The following is a 6681-nucleotide window of genomic DNA, read 5'->3' on the forward strand; positions in this document are numbered from 1 at the left end:
ATCTAGAGTAAACCGAGCAACATGTCTTCTCCTCAAGGTCAGCTGTCCCGATGATGATGAAACTATCACAGTCAGTCATTTTGTTCAATAAGTGTGTTTTTGCCTTCACAGGTGCAGATATCGACCCTGATGCAGACTTTGTGTATGGTAAGGAACTAATCAATGTTTCAAAGTGACATGTGTTCAGTCAGACTCATAAATGGTAGTATGATGTCATGAAGACAGCCTGAGTAAATAATATAATATAATACTAACGCTCTCCTGCTTGTTATTACAGACTATTTCACTCTGCGAGTCGCAGGACTGGCGTTTGCTGGAATCGTAGTATTTCTTTCCTTCTTTTTGCTGGCAGGTAACCAAGAAATATAAAATTGTATTGTTACTAAGCTATGTTTCTCTTATTATTTAATCATTTGCTACATAGTATTAAGATTGTATTTACTGAACTTTATCTTCCAAAGGAAACAAGATTCTTAGCTGTGGCAAGTCCAAGGTAAGTGTCATTGAGAGCGTGGATTCACTCTGAAGGAAAGAACCAACTTTCCTTTGTTTTTCTGTCACCATAATAGCCAAGACACGTGGAAGAAGAATGAGATGTGCCTCTGCACCAAACATGATGCATCCAATGTTTTAAATACCATTTGTAAAATTATTATTGTGTAGTAATAAAATGTTGAGTGATAACTAATTGCCTCGTCTTCAGCTCTATATTTATTGCACCCAAATCTAACCAGAACTAGTATCTGATTATAGAATTAGTATAGAATGATTATAGAACCAGCATCTGATTATAGAACCCATTTACTGAATGAACAAAGAACATTAAGCGGGTTAGTTAACTGTTATGGGGCTGAAAGAGAGACTAAACACCTAAAATACACACATAGTAACAGTCAAAAACGAGTCCTTAAACTGGGCACTGGAGCACTAAAGGTGAGTCTGGAGCTGAACTCCGCCTCAAGTTGTAAAAAAGACGGTCTGAACAGTACTATCTTTAACAGGCGTTTAACAGGCTGTTACTATGAGGTGGGCCCTTGGACTTTTTCTTAATTTACTTATTTTTGTCCACCATCTGATAAAAGGAAACCATCAAGCTGCTGGACATGTTAAATATAAAAATAAAGCTGTAACCTGCACAGCCAAGATGTTTTATTGTGAAGGGCTCACCGGAAGTTACCGGAAAGAATAGCCTTGATCTTGTCAGAACAAAATGCCAATTAAATGGCTGTTGAGTTGCTCCCATAGATCTATTAAATTATCAGTTGCTCCACGCGTGTCAATTGATTGCTTACAAACCAATGACATAAACCACTTGTTTTCAGTCAAATCAAACATTTTGGGATGAATCAGGCTCAGTTTGTACTACAACATTTTTAGTCAAATTAGCTTCAGTTTTAAAAGAGGCAAGGCAAGATTATTTGTAGAGCACAATTCATACTCAAGGCAATTCAAAGTGCTTCACACAACAGGAAAAATGCATTAAAATCACAAAGAAATTACATAAATCACAAAACATTTTAAGACATGAAAGAGAAGAGTGCAAAGAAAATCATTTCAGTCATATGCACAGCTAAAGACGATGATGTCTTGTCTGAGTTCAGCTGGGGGAAGTTGTTTTGCATCCACACACTGATCTGTTGGACGTGGTACATGTACAACTTCCCTCTGTAAATCTCTTTTTGAACCTGGAGACATGTCAAAACCCAACAAATGCCCAAACGTATGTCAATCAGAGCATCTTCCAGACACCAGCTTTACTACTCCTTATATTTAACAAATAAATGATATATTTGACATTCCTCTGGACAGAGCTTGCTCATACTTATAATAAAGTAAATCAGAGGTCAAACTACAGTGGATCAGCTTCAAAGGTCCAGCCAATTGTTTCTAGTCCAAATGGTTCAATCGGATTATTTTAGTTTTGGCGTTTTAGGGGAAAATAGGCCCTCATAGTTAAATTGATTATTTTAAAGATGAAATAGTACTTTCACCCCTTTACCACAAGATGGCGTCACTCTCCCGGAGGCTGACACGCGGCCACACGGCAGACGCACGCGTGCTCCGCTCCGGGTGAAGGGGCCACGGCTCCGCTGGAGTTTTAAAGAGCAAACAGACTACGGGAGGCGAAAGTGGTAAAAATATGTCAATACTAAATTAGCTGCTGTAGACACTGCAGTTATGCTTCTACAATCCAGCATTTCGCCTTATTGCTATGTTTTCCTGTTGAAAGAATGTAGAGTTTAACAGGCACAGTTCAGCTTCATCCTCGGGATCTCTGTTGTGCAGTGGCACTTGAGGGCCCCGCGCTAAACCTGAGCCTGGCATCATTGTATTTTCACCATCGCGGCAACATGACAAAGCGCATTAATCATACCGCCAGAAAACAAGCCTGATTAATTATCCCTGTATAAATAAGTCGTTACAGTCAGAGACAGGAGCTGTCGACTGGCTTATTCCCAAGGACCCCCACCCTCACACCACGTGCTTGCTCTATCATTCAGGATCAAGACATTTGCGTGAGAAATACTGAGTGGCACTGCAGTGAAGCCGTTCCACCGGTCAGACCTCAGTGTCCACATCAGCCCGTTTCCATGGAGGTGACTGTTGAGGTAAGCATGAGAAGCAACGTCCCCCAGAGTTCAGTAGAGCTGATAACATCAGAGTACACAAACACTCAGGCAGGTGTGAGAGGCTGCACAACTGGGCCTCAGGATGACAACACACACAACACACCAACACACACACACACACACACACACACACACACACACGCACACACACACACACACACACACACGCACGCACACACACACACACACACGCACACACACACACACGCACGCACACACACACACACACACGCACACACACACACACACACACACACGCACGCACGCACGCACGCACACACACACACACACGCACACACGCACACACACACACACACACACACACACACACACACGCACGCACACACGCACGCACACACACACACAAAGTTAGGATTACATTTAGTCAAAACCTGGAAATAATATAATAAAATATCTAGAACAGGAGGAAGGAGTGGCTCAAGCAAAACACAATCTGCATCTGAAAGTGGTGATACATCTAGCTCACGTTTGGATGCATCACAACTTTCTGAACTTCCCAAAGTCTAACGCTGGAGCTAAAACCAGGCAGTTTTCTATTGTAGATTTTAAGGTCTGAGGTAGTTTTTAGGTGTCAAAATACAGATGTTTGGACGTGTTTTAAGGTTGAAGTGTCTCTCATTACTGGTCCTATCCACATGAAGCAGGCACTTTAATGCCTTCAGTGCGACTAATCAGTTTGTTGTCAGTTGAACAGACTTTAAATTGTCCAAATTATGACATCAAATTATAGAATGTTGTGAACGTACGTCATGACTAAAATTGATGCAAGAAGTGGGAGTTTAAATGTAATAGAGAACATGGTCAATTGTAACTTGATGGGGGACAAATACCTCCTCCACAAATACATATTCTGTTTGTTTGGTGCAGGGCTGCAACTTATGATTATTTTAGTTATCGATTAGTCTAGTGATTACTTTTGATTCATCTATTACTTGTTTTGAACTTTTGTACTCAATTTTACCCAGATGAAGCTGAACTTAATCCATTTGAGGACGTCCTGGTGGAGAACATTTTCAGAGAGTTGATTTCTGTTCTGTCAGAGTAATAAAACCTCTTCTCTCAGCTCATGGCATATTTTGGAGTTTGTGTTTACACCAGTTAACGATTATTTGACTAGTAGTTATTTTCTATATTTCTATAATCATTTAGCTGCGATTAATACACTTGTTGCAGCCCTAGTTAGAAGTTTTGACTTGAACGCTTTATCCCCAACATTGTGCGTGTCTGTTTGTGTGTGTGTGTGTTATATTTAGATAAAAAGTGCATTGAATTCGACTGAATCTTAAGAAAAGTGTCTTTTTCAGTCTCTTGAGCGACTGCTGGAGTGTGTGTCCTCGTGTCCATGTGAATGTGGAAACGCTGACAGTTGGATCCACAGGTGCCAACACTGCCCGCAGCCCTCAAATGGTGCATTGTGCCCTTTTTAATGATACCATCTTTAATTGTGACCACTGGGTGTCACTAGATATCGCTGATCATTATCTCTGTGCCCTCCTCTGCCACATCCTCCTATTCAAATTAAAACATGCATAATAATAAACATCAATCTTGCAACGTGCCATCAAATTGGACCGTCGTTGCTGTATATTAGACGGACTTGTGGCGTTTGGAGGTGAATTTGAGTTTCACGCCCAGTTAAAAAAGAACATCGGGTCTTTGGGTTGGTCCCACAGAGGACACCTCCAGCGGCAGCCATCTTGGAAATGGCGATATAGCACTGGCATGGTATGTTTTTGTCTGCGGGCATCCTTTCTATTTGGGATAACATCCAAATTCCACATGCATTTGCTGTGGCTTTCGTCCTCTGTCCATTCCACTTCAACCTCGCTGCGTTGTGCCTTCCCGACCATGCAAATAAGCTCATTTACAAAAAGGGAAAAAAAAACAAATGAGAGGGAAAAATGGAGAGTTGAACATCCAGTCAAAAAGGGTCCCTCCCTGCTTGCACCTCCTCTGCCTCGTGCCCCATCCCTCCATACCCTGCCCTGCTCATTTGAATAAATTAACACTCCCTGGTGCTTAAAGTCTATGTACGTGCACGCTCATGTAATATTCACATGTATGCAGGCAGTCACACCTTAGAGGAGGAAATGTACTAAACACATGCTCTTGCACTGTGACGAAACACGCACGTATGACACGACGGTAATACCTTTGTGGTTGTTGTTTTGCATTTCATACCAGACATTTTATGGTATTATAATGCAAATTTGTATTGTATCTTGCTTTAAACTTGAGTCTAAGGTTTCTCTCCACACTTTGGACCCTTTTACTGCGGCTGTGCATAATATGGTATACATGATCGCTAATATGATCCTGGCTTCTAGTCAAGCAGCTCGGATTGTCTGTGCATTAACATCATATTAACATCATATTAACGTATCCACTTCCTCACTCTTTCTGTTTGCCTCTGGCTCCTCCTTCCTCTCTCTATATATTTTGTCACTTCTTGATTTACTTATTCTCCTCCTCAGTCTACAAACTTGGACAAATGACATGAGTGATGGGACAAATGACATGAAGAAGTCCCATGGCTTGACTTTTGGATGTTAGCTATGGTCTAATACTTGGAGCTTAGTGGCTCTTCTCTGGCCGGGCTGGCCCTCTTGGTCTGTCAGGGTCCTTGACTATCACTAGCTAACATACAGTACAAGCTGCTTTGTGCTGTCAAGCCCACTCACATCAGCCCTGTAACCAGCTCAACCCTGACACTATGTGCTTCTGTAAAAGGCTGCACCAGCGCTGAGAGCAGCTTCACTGTGAAGATGAATGTCAAGACGGACATAGAATGGGGACAGTATGGATTAAAGACTTTGAAACAAAGTTGTTCACTTTAGAGATGACAAATCTTTTTTTTTCTGAACTGTGTAAAGAATCTCATGTGTGCCTGTTGGTTTGTGTAAGAGTGGCTGTTCCAGTTGTTACATAATGGAGCACAGACAGAGTGAGCTGCTACATCTGCCAAACTACCACAAACACTACCAAGTCAAAACAACCCAACAAAAATGAATACATGGAATTTGCCACCTGTTACACGCACATATATATAGATACATATCTTTATCGTGGACTCGTGGTCCATAGTAAAAAACAGACAAATACAAACAGACAATATAGAAACATTCAAAACTACAATAAGAGGCCCCTGACCTCTCTGGAGACAACAATACCAGTGTTTCCACCGCTGTCAGACGACATACATTTATACAGGTTTCTTGCAGCGTGTTCACTCCAAACACAGAACACACATTGAGCATCTGCCAGAGACCAGCTGAACTAGGGCTAGATTCCACCAGGTCATCAGAGAACATTAAGTGATTGACCACAGCACTTCCAGCGATGCACCCAGTTCTACGCCTGTTCTGCTGCTGAGAGGTCATTCATGAAGAAATGTAACAACATCAGAGACAAGTTCCCGTGTCTCACCCTGTTACTGATCTGAAAGGGTCCAGACCTGTAGAGTCTGGTGGCCATGCCAATAAAAATATGTTTAAGCACTTTGGCTTGACTCAGTTTGTACAATAATTGTCTGTGGTTCACATGGTCAAATGCTTTCAAGGCTTCTAGAAACATCTAGACATAAAGAAAGTGGAGTGTCGATTTATGTATTTACTTAATAATTCTTTTAAAGCATAAATGCACATGTCAGTACCTTTAAAATCAAATTGATTGTCTGTGGAGATAATGTGATTATTGAACCTACTCAGGAGGATTTGTTCGTAAACTTTAGATAGTCGGCTACACTTGCCAGAGCAACAGGTCTGTAGTTATCACTTTCCCTGCTTTGACCTTTTTACAAAAATGTTGTAATGATGAGGAAAGAAATCTTCAACATTGATATTGGTGTAATTAAACATGCACAGTTTTTCTTCATAGAGATGTTATTGCTTTACTTGAAACGTTCCAAAGTATGACATGAAACCCTTGCCTGGAAATCCAAAGGACATGGAAAGTTTGATTTTGTTCTAAATGACAGATGACCAATGAGCTCCTCTTTTTCACATGTGCTATGGAAATAAACACATCTGAT

This window comes from Eucyclogobius newberryi, unplaced genomic scaffold (genome assembly GCF_026437365.1).
Source record: "Eucyclogobius newberryi isolate DKJ021-1_F unplaced genomic scaffold, fEucNew1.0.hap1 SCAF_10, whole genome shotgun sequence".
Taxonomy (NCBI): Eukaryota; Metazoa; Chordata; class Actinopteri; order Gobiiformes; family Gobiidae; genus Eucyclogobius; species Eucyclogobius newberryi.